This window comes from Alligator mississippiensis, chromosome 5, assembly GCF_030867095.1.
Source record: "Alligator mississippiensis isolate rAllMis1 chromosome 5, rAllMis1, whole genome shotgun sequence".
Lineage (NCBI taxonomy): Eukaryota > Metazoa > Chordata > Crocodylia > Alligatoridae > Alligator > Alligator mississippiensis.
In genome coordinates this window covers 171,930,291-171,954,677 of record NC_081828.1, presented here as the reverse complement: position 1 = coordinate 171,954,677, position 24,387 = coordinate 171,930,291, and the positions used below count along the sequence as shown (strand labels likewise).

Genomic DNA, 24,387 nt, shown 5'->3' with positions numbered 1-24,387 from the left:
TTACTAGCTAAAACATAAAGAAGCCCTGACTATTACTACATAAGTCCTTCTAAAACACTTTATGTGGCTATCGTTATAGAGAGCACATTACAACAGAGAATATTACAACAAACAGAAAGCCACGTCTGTTTGTTGACAGCTGTGTGACCCTACAAAAACATCTGTTTGTAGCTTAGGGTACGTACAAGCTTAGGGCTTTCCATACTGGATCCGACCCCTGATCTGTCTAATCCAGTAGCTTGTCTCTAGTAATAGCTAACACTATACACTTCAGAGTAATAGCCCATCGGTAACCAGATGTGACTATCTGCTCCCTCCCTTCCTATGGAAGTCCCAGCCAGATCTGCAACAGAGAATGACTTGAACTGTGAAGCCTGAGGTTTTAGTCTCTTGTTTTTTGTGTGTTGTCATTAATGATTAGAACTCTAGATGCTGTTCTGAATCACCTGACTAATCCTTTGTTGAACCTTGCTTCAGTGACATCCTGTGGCAAGGAGTTCCATAGTCTAATGAAATATCATGTGATTTCCTGTAATTAATATGGAATGTGTTGCCTTTCCTTTTCATTGAAGGTCTTCTTTTTTGGGGTCATGAAACACAGAGAAGAAAAGCCCCTTACCCATTCCATATAAGCCATGGATTGTTTTACATACTTTTACCATGTCCCTTGTTTTCCTCCCACTCCTCCTCTGTTAGGCAAATGGGCTTATTTACCTATCTCTTCTTATAAGAGAGTGTCTTCATGCTCTGGACCATTCTTAGTGATCATTTCTGAACTCTATTCTGAGTCAGCCTTATGAGATAGGGTGACCATGCTGCACAAAACACTTCACATCAGGCCACATTGATTGGCCTGGAGCATCTACACATGCACTTGAATGCACATTAGCTTATTTTAATGGGTATTAAAGCATCACTGTGCTATTTAGTTAAACCATGGTAAAATAGTTGACACTTAATGAGCATTAAGTACAACTTAAAAATCATGCCCTTTAGTTAATGTGCATTAAGACGGGCTAATGCACATTTTTTTAGTATGTCACAATGGAGGTACTAGATTTAATGTACAATAACTAAAGCATGTTAATACATGTGTAGACATGCCCTCATGAATTTTTGTCTAAACCATTCCTGATGCATCCTAATATTTTGGGTTTGTTTTGACTGCAAGTGTATTTTGCACCAGGGTCTTCAATGAGTTCTTGACAGCGATGATCAGACCCCTTCCTAGAATGAATACTGTTAATTAAAAACTCTATAAAGGAGTATTTTTCCTCCAGTACTATGAAGTACTTTGCAATAGTGGCTTTCATCTGCCATTGTATTACCCACTAACTTGGTTAAATCCTTCTTGGGACATACCTAAGAAAAATAATTTTCTGTTCTTTGCATATTTTCCAGATTCCCCTTTTCTAGACCTGAAGCAGATATATTAAATGGCAGTGGTCCTAGCATAGAACTGAGAGGTACTTCACTATTAACCTTTCACTAGAATGAAAACTGGCCATTTTACCCTACTCTTTTTTTCCTCTCTTATAGTCATTTTTTTTGTCCACAGCAATATTTTGCCTCTCCTCTGTACTTATTTAGTTTCTTCAGTAGCCATTTGCATGGGTGTTATAAAAAGGACTAGTGGAAAGCTAAATAGTCAGCTGCTTCTCCTGTATCCACAATATTATACCTTCAAACAATCCTAAAAGACAGCTGAGACAATTTTCCTTAGCAGAATCTGTGATGATTTGACCCTACCAATTCATGCTTTTCTGGTGTTTTATTCTTCTATGTTTACACATTCTTTTAGTGAATTTAATAGCTACAGGTGGAAAGCTCACTGATCTGTAATTCCGAGGATCCTTATGAAAATATTTTTACATATAGGTATAGAATTTGCTACCTTCCAATCCTGTGCAATGGAAAGTGTTTTTAATAAGAATTTGCCATTTTTGTTAAGCAGCTCTATCATTTCAGATTTACACTTTTCTATGAATGCATATACCATGTGGGTCTAATGGCATTACTTTTCATTACCAATTCACTTCAGTATCCCTTCAATAGCTATGTCTCTGCTTATACCTCATCTTTACTACTAGGGAAGAACAGCAAATATTGAGCCAAAAAAACAATTTCACTTCTAAGCAAATGTCCTTATATCCCTTTAACCTGTAGTGATTGCACTAACACTGTTGCATGCCTCGTGTTTCTGACAGGCTAAGACAATGCATTCTTGTTTGTTTGCATGCATTTAGCAATATGCTCTTCAAATGCCGCATTAACCCTCTTGCCTTTCCTCCTTTGTATTGCCCATTGTAATACAGCAGCACTGACATGTGCTGGTGTGTTCCAGTCTGACTCTCAATAAGAAAAAGGAAATAGAGTGGGAAAGCAAAGGAATCTAAAAGAATCAAACAATATGAATTAATAAATTCTTTGTGGGCTAAAGGAATCAATGGAGTATGTGCAAGCCCTTGGATGTTATCTTTTGCAATGCCTCTTGAGTCTTGAGACCCACTGAAACCTGTTTTCTTCCATCTTTTGAATGAACCAAAGTTAACCGGTAATAACCCACAATTAAAAGTGTGTGTGTGTGTGTGTGTGTGTGTGTGTGTGTGTGTGTGTGTGTGTGTGAGAGAACACCCATGTCTTCTTGCTGTAATTTCATTCATTTTAGCTTTCAAAATCAGACAGCAGTGAAGAGGCGATAGACAGGTATACAGAGCAGCCACATCTAAATCTTTGTGGGGCAAAGGGAACATTTGACACCTCCTTGTTTCAGTGCCCCCTGTCTGCTTTTAATTTTACTAAATCACTCCCGTCTGGGGATTGTATATTTTCAGTGGCCTCTCCCAGCAATGCAGAGGTAGAGGATCAGTGTGCCAAATCACAGCTAAGCTCAAGTGAGGTGCTGCAACTCTATAGGATATCAGGCACACAAGGAAAGAAGGGACTCCGCTCCAGGGACCAGTCATTAACTGAACTTAATGTGGATCTAAAAAATGAAGCCAAGAAATCTCACTTTCTCTTATTCCTTTGAAGTTATTTTAACAGGGGAGGTAGACAGCCTGAGTAACAAATTGGTTAGTAGACATTTTACATCATTTCTTTGAAAGCATAATTGTGGTGCTTTGTGTCTGAAGGTCCCTCGTTAAAGGGCCTGGTTAGTGCAGAAGCTTTTATTCAGGCAAACAAAGCCTCCGTTGACTTCTAGGAGTTAATGCCTAAAGAAGGATCAGGCAAGATCGGGCTCCTTTGTATCCTACAGCAAAACAGAAGTTGTAAATAAGGTAAATTCAGAAGGACTTCACATTGTAGATACAGGCCCAAACTAGCTCTCAATGTCCTTCAATGAAAAGAAGATTGGGATTCAATGTTATAGTTACATAGACCATTCAACTTGTTGATTCAGATCACTGTGCCTGATTCGATTTGGCTGAATCCGAATCTGAAGATTCGATGATGATTTTGAGAATCAGTGATTCGGACACAGACACAGCTTGAAATATTTTTTCTCCATACCTCAAGTTACAGCATGGCTTGTGAATGCTGCGATGCTGGGGTAGATGGAGCATCCCACAGGAGTGGGGGGAGGGGGGGGGGAGGGAAGCGTGTGCTTGGCAGCCACCTGGAAGTGGACCAGAAGTACTTGGCTCAGCAATCGGCACGGCGATTGGCCATGGGGAGACCCCGGATAACCCCCCCCAGACCCAGGAGGCACCAGTCGCTGAGCTGGGGAGGTGTGGTGGGGACGCCCCACACTCTCCCCAACAGATCCAGAAGCGGATTGGAAGTACTTCCGGTCCACTTCTGGGTCTGCTGCCAAGCACACTGGGGAGCCCCCCGCGCTTCTGTGGGACACTCCACGTGTCCCAGCATCACAGCATTCACAAGCCACCTGCTACCTAGAGGTATGTATAAAAACATTTCAAGCCGTGTCTGAATCACTGAATCTTTCCAAATCTCTCCAAATTGATTCAAGTTGTTCCGATTTGATTTGGAGAGATTAAAGGGTCCTCTCATTCAATTAGGATTTGGAGATTTGGCCACTGAATCAGGTCAAATCTCCACCGAATCAAATCAGGGACTGAAGTTTGGCACAGCTCTAATTAGTGAACAAAGAGATACAAACAGGAAAACCACTAAAACCTAAGGGTGCTTATACATGTGCTCTGACGCATTCTAATTAGAATGTGTTGGAGTAGACTTGATTAATCAACTCTGCTCTGTGTTCTAATGAGAACACTGTAGCATTGCTGCAGTGTCATGTATATAAGACCCCATGAGTTTAAAAATGGCCCACCCCCAAGCACATGTATAGGCACCCTATGTGATCTGCTCTTAAGAAATTGTGTATAGATCTAGTGTTGATTCTTGTTCCTTCTAAGCCTGAGCTTGCAAACGCTGTTTGAGAAAAGCAGTCCTTGTTCCGAGGATGAGTGATTCTGAACTGACTCTACTAACAAACGGCTAATAAGGAACAGTGATTAAAAACACACTTCTCTGTGTTTTTAAGCCTAGAGACCCACCAGGCTAGTGTGGTTAAGCTACTTCAGTTTCTGTAGTCAGCAGTACAAAGGAAGAGATGTTGTTAGCACCAGATCTGTCCACTTGTGACCCACAGAGCACATCATCTGGTACTCATTTACAAATCACAAGTTGGTACGAGTCTGGAGGAGGGCTGAAACACACACTTGTAGAACGATAGCAAGATGCAGTTCTGGATCTTCTTCATATGCCAGCAGCTGTAATTATATGATGAAAAGCCATTGTTTTTAACAAGCATCTGGATGTTTATGAACAAAAAGAGGGTGAGAACATGGTCAAACTGAATAATCATTCAGAATTCAAATGACTAGTCACGAACAGTTTCTGTAATATTCGAGCAGCTCTACTGTTGACAGGTAAAGGACAAAAACTAATCCTCCTTGATACAATTGAAGCTAATATTGTGACACCAAGGATTAACCTGGTGCATTGGTTCATGTGAGCAAGCAGGATTTGGCCCTAAATAGTGACAAAGAATCTAAGGCTAGATACATATGGTCAAAAAGCCCAAGGCAGATTTGAACTAATTTGCACAGGTTTTTCTAAGCGAACTAGGTTAGTTCAGGAGTGAACAGAACACAGGTTCACCCTTTGGTGTAGGGGGCATACAGGCTGTCTCCACTGACTGAGGCCAGCAGGTTGAGGGCTCTCCTGTATACCTCCCAGGGCTGAGCATAGCTAAGCATAGCTGAGCATAGCTGAGCGGGTGGACCACCTCTGATTGGTTTCTGGGCATGGGAGCGCAGCCTCCCATCCTCCTCATGATCCCCTCCAACCCCGTCATGAAGCACCCCAATGTCACTGAGCCCTCTCCCCAGCTGTGAATGACAGTTGGCCAGAGGCAGGAGGTAGGGCTGGGGACGGAGGTTTCTCTACGAGAGCCTGGGGGCAGGGCCAGCTGGGCATGGGCCAAGTTCCAGTGTGCCTCCCTGTGAGGGGAGGTTAGTGGGGACCTACAAAGGAGGCTGGGATGCTGGTAGACAGCAACCTAACTGGATTCAATAGGGATCTGGTACAGAAGTTCAATGCACTGGACTAACCTAATTCGAAAAGTTTGAGTGTACATTGATCTGGGACTGTCTTAGGCTGGGTTCTTCCATTTTTAGTCCTGGCTATGTGCCCCAAACTTCTGTACGGTTACGGTTGCTTGGTGAGGATTACGTGTAATGTCTGTATCTAACCTAAAGCTGTATTGAGGTGACTTAGGAGATTCAAGTCCATGCTGCAGCACAGCACTTGTACCTATGTACTTAGAATGAAATGAAGGACATACTTAAATAAAGTAGTTTTATATATGAAAAAAAAAAAAAGATCCCTGAGCCTGAATTGGTAAAAGTATATTTATTAGAGTTCTAAACTATTTTTTCTTCCCTGAACTCATTGAGATTCTCTGTGAATTTTGCATTACAGTGGCTTTGACTGTAACCATTATAATAATTTTCCAGTGCTAATGTTGTGGTTTTAATAAAAGGAAACAGCAAATGGGGTATAGACTCTTATATACAAATCTGCACTTCATTTGTACAAAATAGCTTCTGGATGGCTTTCCTCCATGTTTTTGGTCAACATCACTCTTTTTGAGAAATGATAAATGTCTATAGCTGTTTGCTGTTCCACAGATAAAGCAGATGCTATTCATTACTGTTTTTGCCGTGTATGTATTGCTACTTTCCAAGATGCAGCCATTGTGTGTCATGTTTTTTCTTAATGCCCTCATTCTTAAATTATTATGCTTTTCTTCATTATGATATATTAATATTGTAGTCATCAGTCTAACAAAGTTACTGAAAGTTTTGGAAATCATTGAGACAACCAATAAATAAATACAAGTGACATTTCTTGAAAGGTGTGTGTATAGATAGGAGATGTATTGTGAGACTGTGTCAGGTTGTGGTAATGTTGATTTGATTATAATAACTCTTTAAGACAGGCACTGAAATGTAACTGAAATGTAAACTGTAGAAATACTGATAACAAGAGATGTTTTGAAAAATTTTGCACTTATGTAGTATAAATGAAATAAAAATAATGTCAAGGAAACAGAACTGATGTGGGCATTTGGAAGGAATTATTTTCTTTAAGTAGTTATATGATCATAAAGAAAGAGTTATTACTGGCTTTAAGGTTCTGGTTTGTTTGAAAAGTAACAATTTAGAGTTGGATGCTGAAAGGTATATGTTCAGCACCTCCCATGGATCAGGGCCAAAGCATGAGCAACCACCGGCAATGAAAAGAGAGATTACATCTGCCTGCAGTAACCCTTCACAGTCACGACAGGAACAGTTGCTTTGGGAATGGAATTGTCTTGGTTACATTATAAGACTGTATAACCAGAAATTTTACTAAGGAAAATTTCAGTCAAAATAACTGAAAGTTTGCATGAAGAAGAATTTTGCATGAGGTCAGCCAGTTTTCCTACATGAATCTAGAAAGAGAAAGGTTGCTTTAAAGTCTTCCTCTGAACTAAACATCACTTTCTGTGCACCTGTGCATCTTACAGAATTCTCTGCACTTCAATAGATGGCGAGTGTAACATGGGATTCAGCTGGCAGCATCTACACATTCATTTAAGCGCGACTAAGTTTAATGTGCATTAAGCTAATGCGCACCAAGTGATTTTTGGCAGATGTCTACACCTGCAGAGACTTGGCACTAAAGTTAGTGCCAAGTCCCATGCGCCCCTAGTGGCTGGGCAGACCCAGTACTAAAGTAGTGTCTACACGTGCACTAATGCACTTTAACTCATCATGCCTAAATTTGATAGCTGCATTTGCAGTTATCAGACTTAGGCACAATTAGCCTAATTATGCCATTTTTATGAAGGGCATGCACATGTAGATGCGTGCCTGTAATGCACATTAAATTAGGCTAATGTGCATTAACACATCTCGTGTAAATGCGCCCATTCATTACCAGTCTAACCTACAGCACTTTGCTGTGTAATTCATCTACCAGCCAGGGATTTCCAGGTTGCCGTAACATTTTAGCTGTGTCTCCTTCCCTTGAGACACAAAATGGTATGTTCCCTAAACTGGGAATTAGGAAAGGAAGTGGCAAAACAGTGCTTCTAAGTAACTCCTAAATTTTCCACTCCCCAGTCTGAGAAATTCACAATTGGGAACTCTACCTATAAAACAAAGGATCATAACATGGCCAGAGCAGCTGATTCTCTGCTGTCTTTTGCAATCATTTACATCCATGCAAAACAAGCATAAAATGATACCCAATCAAAATGTTCCAAATCATTTATACCAATGGTAGTTTTAAAGCCACTTTACACATATAGAAATGGCCATTCATGGTGCCAGGCAGTGAAGACTCAAGCTCCTCAAGTTTAAGATCTCAGGGGGAAAGCCTGGATATAACAGTCTATGGTTTAACTGAGATGATAATCATAATGTTCTGAACAGGGATCACTCTTGAGCATGCTATAGAACTTCCCCCTCCAGTTATTCTTTCCTTATGGCTCTGTTTAGCAAATCTATAGATGCCAAGAGACTCGCAGTAGCTACTTATATGCACTTTTTAAAATAAAGGGCCCCATTATCAAGTGTTATAAATTTTCATGGCCTTTAAATCTTTATTATTTCCCTTCAGTTCCTTCTGGCAGCTGGGTGGGAAGCAGTTTTCCCAGCTCATGAAGGTCTCTCAACCTCAAAAAGCCTTCTGTTCCACATCTGGGTGAACCCAGACCTTCCAAATGAAAGTCACTCATCCATCTGGAGCAATCAACAGCCCAACCAGTATGTGGGAGACCTAGGTTCAAGCCCCAGCTCTATCAGAGTCTGATCAGCAAACCTCACCCAAGCTGTGTGCCCTACTCCCTCCCCATCAACTCTCCCACCTAATGAATATTTAATTTAGTAAGAAGTGAAATGGCTCCAACAAGCAAGGTTCTCAATCCAGAAATAGTTAATAGCCTTACAGTCAGGACAGTTGTCATGTGGAACGCTGAGGTTCAAACCCCTGGTCTGACTTAGGAAAAGCATATACTTAAACCTTAAATCTCCTACATTGCAAGTGAATGCTTCACAGGCTACTCTGGAGTGGGTGACTGGCTCTCTCATCCTGACCAGAAATTCCATTTGTGTTGAAACTGATACATGCACTCCCATAGATGGTATAAGTTTTAACAAACTGTATTTCCCACCACAAAAAAAAATTTAGTCAGAAAATTCTCTATTGCAATGATTGTTAGAGTTTCTAAGGGACACATTTTTGGTCCTGTCTTCCTTTGCTCTTTGAGGAAGTTTTTGCCATGTTTTTGCCATGCAAGCTGCCAAGAAAAATATGCAAGAGAGACAGGCCTGCCCCTAAAAAAGGTTATATTTCATCATAAATAAAGCTTGCCCTAGGCTTAGGCTGAACCATTAGCAGGACTCGCACACAGCCGTGATAACCCAGCAACAGCTCCAAAGAGAAATTATCCCTGTTCTCCCTCCCCCTGCTTCTAGGAGAAAATAAATTCCTCCAGCCTCTTACCTCGTGTAGTATATTCCTCATCTTGCATCAGCTGAGCAGCCATGGCTGATGAATTGCAGAGGAAAAATGAAGGTGTCCACCAGCCCCCCTCCATTAAAGTGATTGAGAAGCAGCCTTTCAGGATCAACTCACCCTGTTGTACCTAATTTGTAATCGAGGTGGGCCAGGCTTTGGGAGGGGGTTAGGGAATATTTTACTCCTCCTCAGACCCCTGAGGAGTCAGGGTCAGCTGAAATCTGGCCTTGTATCAGATCAGTCAGTCAGTCAGTCTTTAGTACATTTGCTTCCTTATCATGGCAAATCTGGTGTTTGAAAATCTTTGTTCCTCTTGTAGATCCTGTCAGAAAGAAGGAGGGCAGGGACTGTGAGTGCAAGCAGAGTTCAGCTCCATTTTTCTTCTCTTTCAGGCTCACTGCTGTTTTGATGCTCCAGCTAAGGAAAATCTCTGAAGATTTTTTTTCCCTCAGAATGAAGCTCCCCACTGCTACACTGGGTAGATACAGAACATCCTGACCTAGCAAGAGCTCTTTATGGATATTTCTGGTGCTCTGGGGGGGAAAAAATCCAACAAACTAAGTTTATAGTAATTGCTTTAATGAGGCAAAGCCCTTTAGAATGCAAACGCATTTGACAATGCATGAGAAAACAATCAAAAAGAAAGTGTCTTATACAGGCTGGTTTATAAGAAGGTAATAAAAACAATTGTACCACACACCCGGTTGCATAAACAGGCTCACCATGGAAGGTGTTTGTAAGAGAGCAGGCTTATGAACACTTAATTGCTTTCATTATTCTCACTTTCAGTATAAAACATTGCAATCAAAATCTAATCTGCAGCTGAATTTTTAAATATAAAGGTTACACTCCGGTCATGTTGGAGCAAACATAAGAAAATATTTTTCTTTAAATCATATTTTTTTGGTTAACTCTTCTAAAAGAGTTCTAATAATAAATGCTTGGCTCTTATATACAGGTTTGCTTTCAGACATATCAAAGCACTTTAAAAAGGAAGTGTCATGATTCCATTTTACAGAGAGAAGATAAAAAATGCTAGAGTAAAACTCAAATGATGGACAGTTTTTCTTTTGCAGCTTCAAGCCTGATCCAAAGCCACTGCAGCCTTTTCGTGGACTCAAGAGGTCTTTGAACCAGGATGGATAAATAATGTGGAATTTAAGGGGGTGCAGGGTTATTTATGAATCTGTTTCAAGACCAGTGAGCACTAAGAAACAATACAAGAAAATATCAAAAAGGCGTGGTAATTTACAGAGTCCAAGGGTACAAAATGCTACCACATTTCCAATGCTTAAAAAGTATTAATCAGTCTAATCAAGCATTCATGTCTGTTCTTTTGAGTATTTGGAAAGTTGGGTAATAAATTTAGTGAATTTGTATATATTTTCTTATGCTTTAGCCTATCAGTAACATTCAGACAACAGTAGTTTTTCAAGTTGTCAGAGATAGAAACTCATTTCCCTCTTTCTGCTCTTGACTTCCCTTCTAAGAAAGGAGTTGCAGAATTGTCAAAGCCCTGCTGTGCACATAAGCCAAATGACAGGTATGAAAAGTTTCAGGGAACATGGTTGTCTCATGCAAGAATATGAATGAGCAAGGTTAACTTGATTGACAACCCTGTTCATTATTTGTATATATTTTTTACTGGTTGGGTATGTTAGCGAAGAATTAATGCACCATGAGCCTTATTGTGCCATGTGTTTGGAAGCATAGTTCTCCACAATGAAATCAGTGATGATAAGGTCTGACTCCAAATGCTGCAGGCTGTCTTATAAAGTAGATATCAAAATGGTCAGTGAGCCACTTTTCTAAAGTGAATTCTGATTTGAATATTTAATTAAAAAAACACTTTCTCTATAATACATAGCAAGAAGGGTTTTCTAGTCTATAAGCTTATGCTACTCTAACCTAGAATAAGGGACAGTTTGGCCTTTGGACTCTGCTTCAAGGTTGAATTCAGCCTGACAAATTAGAGCTGTCATTTCTATTTTAATTATCATTATTATAACAAACAACAGAACAAATTATATGGGTAATATTAAATGCCTACTGTTCTTGACAACTTTATCTCATTATTGCTTAAATGCCCAAGTGAAAGATGCATCCTAAGTTAAAGAATTTGATAAGAAATTCCACACTCAGAAAATTTACAACTTCCCATAGGTTCCTTCCATCTGAGTACTGTTTACACTGGTGTATCCAGTAGGAGAGCAAGCAGGTTTGTTATGTAAATCTGTTAAAGGATAGCCCATCATCTAGGCTGTGAGTGACTGTACCCTCCTGCAGTCAAAATTCTGTCCATGTATCATTACAGGTTTATCTATAATCCATGTCAAGGGTGCATTCCCAGGTCATCTAGTTCCCTTATGATTTGGTGGCCATGAATTCCCACCCGTCAGTTGGTTATATTTCTTGATGGTTCCTGACCCTCTACTAAGAACTACTAGCCATTAATAAATTTCCATTAGTAAATTGTTTACCAGGCATCTCTCAGCCTGTCACTGAAAATAATTTGAACAAAGAATGCACATCAGGAAAAGTATGGATGGATGAGCAAATAATCATTGAGCACCCAAAACATTTATCTGTCTACTTAATGGAAAAGTATGTTTGCTAATCCCCCAATGTATGATCTTCTGAAACCAATTTGGAAAAGAACCAGTTCCGAAAGTTCCTTAATTCCAGCTGTCCTACTTGGCCTTAACCAGCCATTGGTTGATGGTTTCTGAGGCCAGTTATTTTGTTTGCACAGTAGATGATGGTAGGTGCCTATGTTTGGCATGCACATCACAGATAAAAACCAGAAGCTGGATCCAACCTACAGACCTGGACTTTTAGTGGACAATCTGGTCCATAGCTTCATATAATTCCAAAGGAAAGCCCCCTCTTGGTAGTCATAAATTTCAGGGCTCAGAAAAAAATTCTGTGGTCAGAAATCCAAACCAAGGGATCACATCTAGAATCCCTCTACAATACGCTAGAAAAAGACAATTAGAAATTTATGTCCACAATTTACTACCATCCTTTAGGTTGGGTGTACCCCTGGCAACATGCTGAATGTCATCTGCCAGTGACCTAGGACATCACCATATGGGAATCTAACCATGGCAGAATTAATTATGAATATAAAACTTGCCTGTGGGCTGACCCTTGAGAACAAAAGAGGTGTGTGGGATGTTCGGGAACTAGTATTAAGAAATATCCACATGAAGAAAAAGGGAGTCCTCAACAGTTATGTAGGATGTTCATCAACCACTGCAAGACGCCATTCAGTACTGATGGGCAATACCACAGATCACTGACTGAGCCCAACCACTTTGATCTGTCTCCAGAAACTAAAGATGGCACTCCACCCACATGTACATCTGTGGTCTGTAGTGCACTTGCATGGCCCTTTCTTCTGCTTCCCTAGATGACTTAGAAATGTCAGATGACAGAAAGAATGTAATGGTAAAAGCTGCCCATAATAAGTTACAGACAGTTGCTTTGGCTTATGTTGTTTCCTTTTTCTCTAAGAGGAATCTTCCCTTATATTCCAGCAAAAAAATTATTCTATTGCCAGCCCCCATATTTGTGTAAGAAGCATGTGCCCTGCTGAAACACCCAACAAAGCTGTATTTTCATCCTTGGAAAGGCTCCCACATTTGTAGGGCAACTGACAGACAGCGAGTGAACGGGAGTGATCTAGTTAAGCTGAAATTCTTAAGTATGCTTCACAGGTTTTTTTTGGAGATTATGGGCTTCCCTGAGATACAAACTTCCAAACCAAGTCCAAGTACAGATGCTGTGTACATTGACTTAACAGATATAGATAATATGCAAAGTTCCCCAGAATGAGAGCCTGTAGACAATAACAGTAGTGGCCACTTTTCTGCTTCCTGCCATCACCAAGCTTAGACGCATTCCAGGAAAGGACAACCTAGACCAGGGGCGGGCAATTATTTTGGACGGAGGGCCACTTACTGAGTTTTGGCAAGCCATTGAGGGCCGCATGACAGGCAGCCAGGGGCAGATAAATATTAATTTTCTAAATTTTTTAGGGGCCCCCCAAGCCAGATAGAATTGCCTGGGAGGCTGCATCTGGCCCGTGGGCCACATTTTGCCCACCTCCAACCTAGGCACTGGTTGGGGTGCCTCTGTACTTAATACACCTACACTGGTACATTCACTAGGAAGCTGCAGAGAGGCAGCCCTAACCAGATCTCTGATGCTGTATGATACATTTCCTGGACTCCTAGGTAACAGTGAGGGGAAACAAGATTTCCATCAGGATAAAGGCCAATGTTGTGGGAAGGCATATGCTTTTTTGCCCTATCCTTGTTGCATAGGTGGGTTTCCTAACCAAAAAGTTGTTTTTAAATTTGTCACTGTCTTCCACAAACTTTGCCCAATTCACCTTCAGGGTATGGTTCCACTCAACTACTTGTGCTTGTTCCATTTATCCTGTAAACACTGGTTATATGGAGCCCTGAGCTCCACAAGGTTCCTTCCATCCTCTGGTACACAGGGACAATGAAGAGGGTTCCTGACTGAGGCTGAGGAAGAAGCATATAGATAGAAAACTGGATATGCTTTACATGGTTTCTATTCTCCACTGTACTGTGCCACAGTGAGGGCAGACAGGTGAGATGAAGCTTTGACCACAATAAGCATGAAACTCTATGGAGCAGAATGACTGCTGAAGGCACAGCTAAGGAGCATGGAGAACAACTTGCAGTGGCCAGGCCCAGCAGCCCTGGCCACTGCAAGTTATAAGAGTTGCCACCAAAGATTGTCACAAACAGTGGAAGACTGGAATGGGAGCAGAAGCCAGTGGGAAGACCTCTTTCTATGATGGAAACCAAGCCGAGGCAAAATGACCACTTCTTCAATCCAAAATTCTGTGTGTACACAGCAGGAGCAAAAAAGTCTAACACACTCAAACCTAATGGCTTTGACAGTACCCCACTGTGTTATAACAATGAGAAATTAGCTTTATCAAGGGCCTTGAAATGACAAGAAATAAAATGGGAACTTTAAAAATAAAATAAAGCAGGGAGGTACGTTTGTTTGTGTTGATGATCATGTATTTTAAATATTAGCTAAATTATTGTTTTCTAGAAAATCCCTGAAATTAAAGCCGAATACCAGATTCTGCTCTACATGATACACTGTAAGAAATAAAAATTTATATCTTATAACTCTTCCCTGGTTAAAAGAAAATACATAAAGCTTACACATGAAAGAAACACATGGGTTAACAGGTGATTTGCAAACATTGTAGGTCAAATCCTTGGCTGATATAAACTAGCATAGCTCCCATGACGTCCATGGAACATTATAAATTTACAACAGCTCAAGAGTTGTACCTTTATTAGTAACAGAGATGTTTGATAATACTGCTTACAGAACAGAAGGGAAAGACAACCTCATCAGAAGAAATGCTGCCCGAATACAATTTATTTTTCTCAGTATCTGGATGCTATTGCATGAAACATTGTAATAATTGGGTTTTCTGGACTGAGACACTCATTAGTAACAGCTACAGTTAACGGATTGGAAGAATGCCTGAAGATGATGGATGCGCTTTCCGAGAAAGTAGGTTTCTGGTCATTTTCCATGGCAGCTGTAAATTTAAAAATAATATAAAGTTAACCAATGGTTGAAGCACAGAATTCACAAATACTACACAACTGCTGACTTGTTCATTAATCATCTTAAATTAATTTTAAAGTGTTATACATAATGAGCCAAAATCTGCCCTTGTGCCTGTCATTGATTAAATAGGGAAAACTGAACACACATACAAATTGGGAATTTAGTGCAGCATTTTCTGTTATATATATGTCCTTTCATATTAGTCTTCTGATGGAAAATGGTCAAATTTCATTATCAAATTTGTCCAGACTATCCTTAGTTATCGTGGCAAATAGGGCTGAGAGCATCTTCTCCACTTATTCCCTAGAATCTGCAGAATCTCAATGCCCTCCAGAGTAAATGGATCTTTTGATCTGCCTAATGTCCACATATGATGCTGCACATAGCAAAAGGAGATGTGTTTTGGCACAAAATAAAGACATTTATCAAGTGCTGAAAATCCTCCCACGCTACAGTACTATATTTCCCAAGCAGATTCCGACCTAATTGAAAGCACTACCCTTTGATGAAATAATTTATCTAGGCCTTTTTTCCAATGAGACTCCAATAAGGAGCTGTCTTTGATGATGTTAATAAACAAAACCAAAAGAAACAATTGTAAATCAAAGCAGATTCAAATGTCCCCCAAAAATAAAATGGTGATTTCTGACTTTCTCCGCAGAATTTGGAAGTAGCAGGCCAGAGCTCCAGCTGGTATAAATTAACTTGTCTCTATATCAGTGTTTCTCATCCTTTTTAGATTCAAGGCACCCCTTACTAGAGTCAAAACACCCTCCTTAGACTTAAGGCACCCCTCAGAAAATGCCAGCTTTTAGCTTTTGCTTTTTTTTTTACTATGGAAAAATAATAAAGCAATTCTTCTGTTTGAAAAACTCAGCCCACAACAGAGCAGATTTTTTTTATACTGTGGATTCCTATTTGTAATCTCTGAATTTATCTTATAAATCATGTGGAGGTGTTTACACACGTAACAGTGTTTGTATTAAGCAGCCCGCCACGACACCCTGAAAAGGATCTCATAGCATCCCAGGATGTTGCAGCACGCTGGTTGAGAATCACTGCTCTATCTATTCATTTGAACTACACTGATTTAAACCATTTGCCTACATATCCCACTAAATAAATACTTCCCCCTTCATGTGTTATTTCAGTCTTTGATATCAATGTAAATAGGTATCGTCTATGTAATAGATTATGCCTGTAATTAGATACTGCACCTGTTTCCACCTGTTTCTACCCCTTTATTTTCAGATGACAGTGAATGATACAACACTTTTTAGAACTTTTTATAGAAATTTTACTGGAAATTTTTATCACACATTTTACATGCCTGAAATATATACTTGGGGTTTAAAAAATAGGCCATAGTTTATTAGAAACAATTTTCCCTGTCTTGCATTTCTTGGTTATATAGTTCTGGCTCCTTTTTCAGAAAAAAAGTCCATGTATGTACTTCCTAATGCTAAAACCGCAATTATGTAGTAGTTACACTGCATTTACACTGTAATTACACAATGTTTATTTTTATACGATATTACTATTAATTTGTATACCCAGATTACAGGACCGAATTTTGCAACACTTCCTCTTCAGTGTCATATTTTATGCATTTTTAGAATCAAGCTATGTATACTACTATGAAATCCTGTTTTCAGCTGGTTTACTGTTTGGCTGGATTTCTTTTGTTTACCCCCAGAGGCTTTTTTCTTCCTTTATCTATTCGCACTAAACACCTAATATTCAATGCTCAGAGAAGTTAATTTCCCTGTTATTCCATTATAGTAATGCATATTTCATTTTCTTAGTTACTTTGCAGCATACTGACAAAATAGTCATCTTGATGTCAACTGTATTTGGTTTTTAGCATGTACAATACATCAACTTTCAGCATGAGCTATTAAAATCCCTTAGCTTTGATGTCATTGTGGCTTTACTTTTTTTTGCATTTTTTAGATTATATTAATATAAGTTTCTTCCTCAAATATCTGAGACTAGAAGTTAATTTCTATTTATGATTATGCAATTACTTGTTTAGCTGCATAAGTGCCCCTGTTCATCATAACTCTATGCTCTGGACCATATCATGAGTTAGTATGCAACATAGTTTAATATATTGTTTATTATTTTAATTCTGATTGATTGCCAGATATACCATGAGGTTCACTTGCAGCATCACTATAGCTATTTATTTTATGTGGAAAGCATTTGGACACTGCAGTGATGAGCAGAGATATAAAACGTAGAGAGAAAGGAAGTTAAATTGCCATTGGGGGAAAAAAAGGCTTCTCCGCTGAATTAGAGTAGCTTCATGTTGCTTTCACACAAAGGGTCTCTAAACCCAAAGTGCATGGCCACAGGAGAATCATACCAACACAGCAGGACCTTGGATGGCATAGAGCCACAAAAGTGATTCTTATGCTACCCCAATCCCTGGCTGGGGTAGGGCCCATGGCCACATGAAAGGAAGCGTGGCAGCCAAAATAGTGGTTTGGAGTGGTTGACAGCTTGTGCAAATAGAGGCTGCTCTAATTTGTGCTGGGGCACAAGCCCAGTGCAGAGCAATGTCAGTATTAAAGAAATACAAAAGTGATTGAAGGAGTGTTGGCACCATAAACACACCAGTCACCCTATCTGTGCCAAGTGCTCCTCAGGCTGAGCTGTTGACTAGCGCCTCTTTAAATATTTTTCCACCCAGATATTTTTAAGATTGGTATAAAAATGATATTGCACCTTTTCCATTAATTATTGTGATAATAATTAAAAGTAACTATTCTGTATGTTACACGAATATAACTCCAATTAAAAAGAAAGGACAGGATATCCCAAATGAAGAAAATAAACATTTCTGTATTGGTTTGGACTGACAGATCCTTCTCCTAATCTCTGGAACATTTCAAAGTGTTTGATTAATATAATCTACAAGAACTGGCATACATACTATTACAATTAAAATATATGCAATATCAGTGACATACTAACTGGATTAAGAATAGGCTAACTGACATATCTCAGCAAATAATTATCAATAAAAAATCATCTTCAAATGGAGGTCTTTGTAAAGGGGTCCCCTAAGCATCAGTTTCAGGCCCACTGTTGTTCAGCATTTTCATCAAAGAGCCAAAATACTTCCAAGTATATATAAAATGCATTGCTATTAAAATGTGTGGATAACACAGACAATGGTAAAATGGTAAATAGTGTTGAGGATTGCACAGTCTGGATTGCACTGTTAGCTGGGCCAGCAAAAGAAAAGACATTTTAATACAGCTGGATACAAAATTAGGAACTAGGAATTCAGGCCATATGTTTATAATGTATATGGAAAGCAACAACTCTGAAAAGGATCAAGGGATGACAGTAAGCAATCCTAACAACCTGAGCTCCCAGTGCAATGCTATGGCGAAAAGGACTGAGAAAACCTTGGATGTATAAACTGGAGAATATGAAATAACCAGAGATCTATGCCCCAGAATGCAGCAGGGTAAATACCATACTAGAATATTGCCTATAGCTTTGGAGTCCACATTTTAGAAGGGGTATTAGAAGACTGGAGAGGGAGCAGAAAAGAGCCACAAAACTTATTCAAAGGATGAGAAAAATGCTTTACAGTGACAGATTTAAAGAGCTCAACCTATTTAGTTTATCAAAAAGAAGATTAAGAGGTGACTTGATTACAGCATATAGTTAAACAGTTTTTTTACTACAGCAGAAAAAGGTGTAACAGGAACCAGTGTCTGGAAGCCAGAGCTAGAAAAATTCCAATTAGAAAGAAAGTATACATTTTAAACAGTGAGGGCGATTAAGCATTGGAACAAACAGGGAAGTAGTGGATTTGCCATGTCTTGATGTTTTCAAATCAAGACCAGATGCTTTTCTGGAAGATATGCTTTAGCCAAAGACAAGGTACTGGGCTCAGCATAGGGATATCTGGGTGAAATCTAAGGACTGGGATATATGGGAAGTGAGGCTAGACGATCTATTTTTCCCTTTTAGCCTTAAACTCTATGAATGTGAATCTCTGAAAGTTACCAGGTTAGGCTAAATTTATTCATCCCCTCTGTAGCTGATTAATTATCTTGAAAAAAATCATCAATACTTTATTCTTGTCAAAAACTTTATTTGCCTGGAGCAAGTGAACAAGCTGGATTTTTCAGCTCTGGACTGAGAATAGACTCTATGGTTTACTTAGTTTAACACAATTGCTTATAAAGATCTATCTTCCAAGGATGTAGATTATCAGTGTCTGATCCTACCTCCAGGGATGTTATGAAGTAAAAAGTTCATCAGCATTTTTAAAGAGTGCAACAAAGCATACATTTGCATCAATTTGCAAAAGCATACATTTGTCTTGCTACACTCTACAATGTAAGCTAGATATCAAGCACTATGTTTTTGTTCTATACCATCCTGAGGTAAGATTCAGTCAAGGAAGGGGACTAACCTTAAGTTAGAAACTATTAACAAAGGACAATCTCAAAAGTGTTAGCAGTATATATTTATTGAATTACACAGTGTTATAAAGAGTGTGCCTCTGTGCTAAATTTAGAAAAGATTTTACACCAAAGTAATATCTTCAGACATGTCCTGCTTCTGTCAAACCTGACAAAACTGACAACTAAGTAATTAAATAGGAGCACTCATCACTCCCCCTTCCTGGAAAAATATTATATTTCATGTCTTAGAAACCTGATGGGACAGATTCTTATTTCAGTTACACTAGCATCATTCTGGAGTAACTCCATTCACTTCAGACTTCCAGCAGCATCACCAAAAGAAAATTCTGTCTCTGCTTTTCCACAGTTAGAAGAAATAATTCTGTTGCTGCTTGTAGAACTAATAATATTGAGCAGTCACTTCTGAAACTTTTGGTAAAGTCAGATTACAAAGTTGTTTTTCCTTCAGACATACTGTAGCTTAGATCTGAACCACTGTCATGTCCAACCAGTGAGAAATGTAATGTTTGTGTAGATATTTAGTAGCTCTTTACTGTATACTACAAGAAACTCAGGAGGAAAGCAAAAACAGACACTACAGAGATTGGCCAGGCCATGTTATGTGGTTGACAGTTACTTAGCATAGCAATTAGGATGATATAATTCAAACCACAGAACATTTTAATACATCAGATCCCCAACCAAACCACGTGTCACACAGTCAACCTTGATTAATGGTATCAGCAGCCTTTTGAATTTTATAGCTATACATCCACCCTACCCACCTAGGAAATCAGTGAGGACTAAGATACCAATCCAGCAACCAAATCTAGTGGCACAAATGTGGTTGTAGGTTCAAGGCCTAAAAGTTGTCTCTGTTTTCTAACTGTGTTCAGCAGGCTAATTATAAATACTTACAATGTCATTTGATCACATACCAGTCCTCCCCTCCCCCCGCCCATATATACACAAATACTCCTGTTGTTTCTGCCTAGACAGGTCTAGCTGCAAATATCTTAGTAAGCTTTTAATTCAGTGTTTTTTAGTGAAGACCTAAAGTTATTTTCTGAGAAGCATTTTGGTTGTCAGCGGGCACATCTACATATGCACCTCACTGTGCAGTTGGTACTGCACAGCCCTAGAGGCACTCGGGTCATTTCCGACTCTGCTGCGCAGTAGCAATGAGCTACTGTGCAGTAGCTTGTTGATACTGCACAGTAGCGGGGGCATCCTGAGTAGTGCCCACCGATCCTACATTGCCATGGCAAGAAACTGTGTAGCCATAGCTTCTCACTATGGTGACATAGCATCTCATGTAGATGTGGCCAGTCAGTACAATTCACCACAAGTCCATATCCTTGAAATACAGACCCTGACCATACCACCGTTCTTATAAGATGTTGAGCCCCCTCAACAATTGCTAAAGCCCATGTGTTTGTGGGAAGAGAGGACACAACTAGAGAGTATAAGCAAGAAACCAAATAGCAGCTACTCTAAGCAGCATGACCCTACTTCACTGCCAATTTTAATTTGTTTTAAAAATGGAGATGAGTTAATGATTGCTAAATCAGCACTACCATCCTCCCATTGGAGGAATCCCAAAGAACAGCCTGTATCCAAAGATTAGGCAGCCAGGAGGCAATTACACTGCCACTGCTGCCAATAAAGAGCCTCCAAGGAGTGTAGAGGAAGAAATCATCAACAAATCTGGCCAGATTTTGCATGGGTTTTCAGCCTCCCCTCATTTTCTTGGCGCTGCTTTTTGCTATCTCTGCATCCCCACCTGTCCCCTGGACCAACCTAAAAGTGTGGCCAGAACAATGCATTTTAAAAGCTGTGTAAGTGTTTGATTGCTTCCTTCTGCACATTTTTTATTCAGGAAGGGAAGTAAAGAGGTCTGTGTTACGAAATAATGTTATACATTTGCTAGAAGGGTAATTTCTGCTACTGTAGTTGTTTTAAAAAATATTTTTTCTGCTTTGGCATCTAAACCATGATTGCAATATCTGAGCTGGAAAGCAGCTGTTGTTTCTGAACATGGCTGTAGTGAACACAGTTCTCTCCCATTGTAACCAGCCAAGTTGTAGGAATGTAGTGAAAATGTGGATACAATTAAGACAGTGCAAATGTTTGGTTGATGTTGTTGCCACAGTCGGCAACAGTCCAATCTTTTAATTTTTTTGCTATGTAAATTGACTTCATTGGTCCAACAGAATACATTATTCTATGACAACTTGGAATTTTCTGCCTGTGTTTATGCATTTTGTAACCAATACACTTCACATTTAAGTTGTCTTCACTTTCTTTTTGAGGTGACTAATGCATGAAAAGGCTTTTTCCATTAAACAATAGAAATTGTACTACAAAGAAGTGAACAAAGTAGTATTTACACTTTAATAGTTAATGCAGTTCAGCAGCTAGTCATGGCATCTCTGCTACTAAGATTCCCCCTGAGTTGTTAACACTTCTGTGATGTGTTCTCATACAAACAGCTTTTTGCTTGCAGAGTGGATGTCATGTTATTATGAAGGAAATACCCTTCATATTTTGGTTTCTAGACAAAATCCTTCAGTCTTGTTGGAAATTATTTATGGGTTTCATGTATAATGAGAACCATATATTGCCTTACTTCAAGAAAAGGTTAATAGAGTATGTTAATACACAGAAACTTACCCAGCAATAGACATCTCTCCTTAGCATACCACGTTCTTCAGCAGAACACCCACGTATCAAAGCCAAGTGTTATAACTAACTATACAAAATTAAAATTACCCCACATACACCTTCCCTATACTTCAGCATTGGTGGACTAAATTCTTCCATTGATCTGGGTGAACAATGATTATTCTCTCAACCATGTAAGAGCAAAAAATAAAACCTTGCCCACATCAGCCAATTGGCACAGGTACCTGAATCTTAAATTAAGCAACAAGAAAAAACCCCAAGTGTGTGCAAGAATGTATTGGACAAAGTGTCCAAGTGATAAGAGAGCCATCCAGTGGACCATAGAGAAACACATCAACCATCACATCTAAAATAGAAAATATCCCTAAATAAGTCATCACATTCTATATTGACTGTTGTGAGCTTCCCCTCATACTCCTACCATACTCTGTGTCCCGCAGGTTAATACAGCACTGGTTTATGGAAAACTGGTGTCGTCATGTGAGCAAAACCCTAGTCCCTGGCCCTATGGTGGCACTATTACCTGTTCTCAAGAGCACACATACCAAACGAGAGCACCATGGCTGCAAATTCTAGAAGACAAATTGCACCACTCCTCCTATGTCAAGAGATAACAATAGGCTCAGCTAAGCTGGGAGCTTGCAGGAGTGTTTGTGAGAGTTGCTGTAGTGTAAGAAATAGAGTGCAGTTTAGTGCTGCCTCAGGCATGTGAGAACCTGTAACATCTCTACTGGTTCCAGGCACCATGTTACCACCATCATATGGGCAAACTGGAGGGGGTGCAGAGATAAGCAACCAAAATCAACAGTAGGATGGGCTTAGAGGAAACAGTAGTGGTTAAATAAATATAGTACCACTTATGATGGCTGCCTAACAGTATCACAATTTTTTCAGGGGAAGAATTATTTAGTGAGGTTATTGGCAATAAATCCAGAAATAATGGAATAAGGAGAAGGAGAATGCTGGCTGAATGTAAGAGGAAACTTCCTGACAGGGAGGTACATTAGGTTGTGGAATAGTTTCCAAAGGGAAGTGATGGCAGCAAGATCACTAGAGCAGTTTACATTTAAAAAAGGCAAAGACAGATTAAGAAAATATACTGCAGGAAAAAAAATAGCAGGGGTGAGCTGACTCAACTAATAGATCTCTTTCACCTGTAACATCTATGCAGTTGGGTGGTATTTAGCAAGAACAATGTAGGTTCTTATCCAGGCCTCTGTTGTACCTTTACAACTGGGCTCCATACTGAAGTTAGCATTAAGGCCTCATCACCCCAGCAGTAGCTCTGAATGCTGTTCTGCTCAACACCTAAGAAGAATAAACCCATTGATACATCCACCTATGGCTGCAACATATATAGAGTCAGTTGGATATTGCACAGCAGCTCAAGGCCACTGATTTGCCTCCTCTCATCTCCTCCCTATTCATTTGTGGTGTCTTGTGTCCTAAAGACTTCAGAAAGGGAGCAGTCCTTGTCTTCTGGAGAGAAAGGAATATAATTATTTCCCAGCCATGTACACTGGAGCAAACCAAATGCCTGTTGGGTTCTCCTGACCTGGCATACCCAGGCAGCAACAGGAAACTCTCTGCTCCGTAGCAGCAAAGCAAACATACATTCTGATCAACATGAAAGTTGATGGACCATGGACCATCCTTTTCTCTGCATAAAGTGTATTACAAAGGGACCTTGATCCTGCCTGGGATCTCTACCACACAGTAGTAGTAGTAACAGCAGCAGCAGAAGTAGTCTTGTTATTAACAATAATGATAATAATAACAGTTGGGCCCTGTACATATCCCTTAATGTGTATCCATTATAAACATGGTCCCTGTATGTGTATCTATTATAAACACATCAATACACAGTTATTTTGTGTAAGTGCACAGGTCAGGGCTCTTTAGTCATATTACCCACCCACACAACCCAAAGAAGGCAGGAAAATTATAGAAATATATTTCCTAGTCATTTAACAGTACCTTTTCAAATTACCATGACAAGGATTTAGGAGTCTGGCTCCTAATGTATATTTATGTATTTATCTAATTTATGAGAATAACTTCAGTCAAATTATTTGAGATATTTAGAAATTCGCCCTTTATTCTATGAAAATATACTAAGTGCCTGAGATTTTCTAAGCTGGGCAGGCGGGTTAACTCCTTTGCATGCTTTAGAGTCTGAAACAGCATTCTTACAGCATGGATACCAAAAATATTTTCTGATTTCATTCATTTTATTTATTTGTACACCCTGGTTTGGCACAAAATAAATGGGTCTGCAGTCACTGCTTGTTATTAAGATTTATTTGCAATAGTGCCCTACATTCAGTAGCTGGTTTCCAAACATGTAGGAAGGTATGGTCCCTGCATGTTTCATATGCAATCTATGGACTGGGAGACAGATATGGGTCAGGGAAATGAAACAACAAAAGGGGTTTACTTTGCAAATCAGTGAAGTTCATTATAGGAAGCACAGGAAAGGAATAAAAAGGGAATTACAACTGGAGAGGGCATGGGCCTTAGGGACAAATTTGGAGAAGTTAAGTTATACATGTTGGGATGTTGGGTTGCACAGAATAAATCATAAAGGAATCAGACA

At 39.5% G+C, this 24,387-nt stretch overlaps 2 long non-coding RNA genes across 2 annotated transcripts in view; both read right to left on the bottom strand.

Annotated features, from left to right (window-relative positions):
- Positions 1–865: 865 nt before the first annotated feature.
- On the bottom strand, positions 866–9,353 carry LOC109285844 (uncharacterized). Its single transcript, XR_002093733.2, has 3 exons — positions 9,022–9,353; positions 4,521–4,736; positions 866–3,253 (listed from the first exon to the last, which is right to left on the bottom strand). It is a non-coding gene; the product is annotated as an uncharacterized LOC109285844 (long non-coding RNA).
- Positions 9,354–9,598: 245 nt separating this feature from the next.
- LOC109285843 (uncharacterized) overlaps positions 9,599–24,387 on the bottom strand; it is a 49,230-nt gene continuing 34,441 nt past the window's right edge. The window contains exon 3 of the long non-coding RNA XR_002093731.2: positions 9,599–14,641. This is a non-coding gene — a long non-coding RNA (uncharacterized LOC109285843). The remainder of the gene's footprint in view (positions 14,642–24,387) is intronic.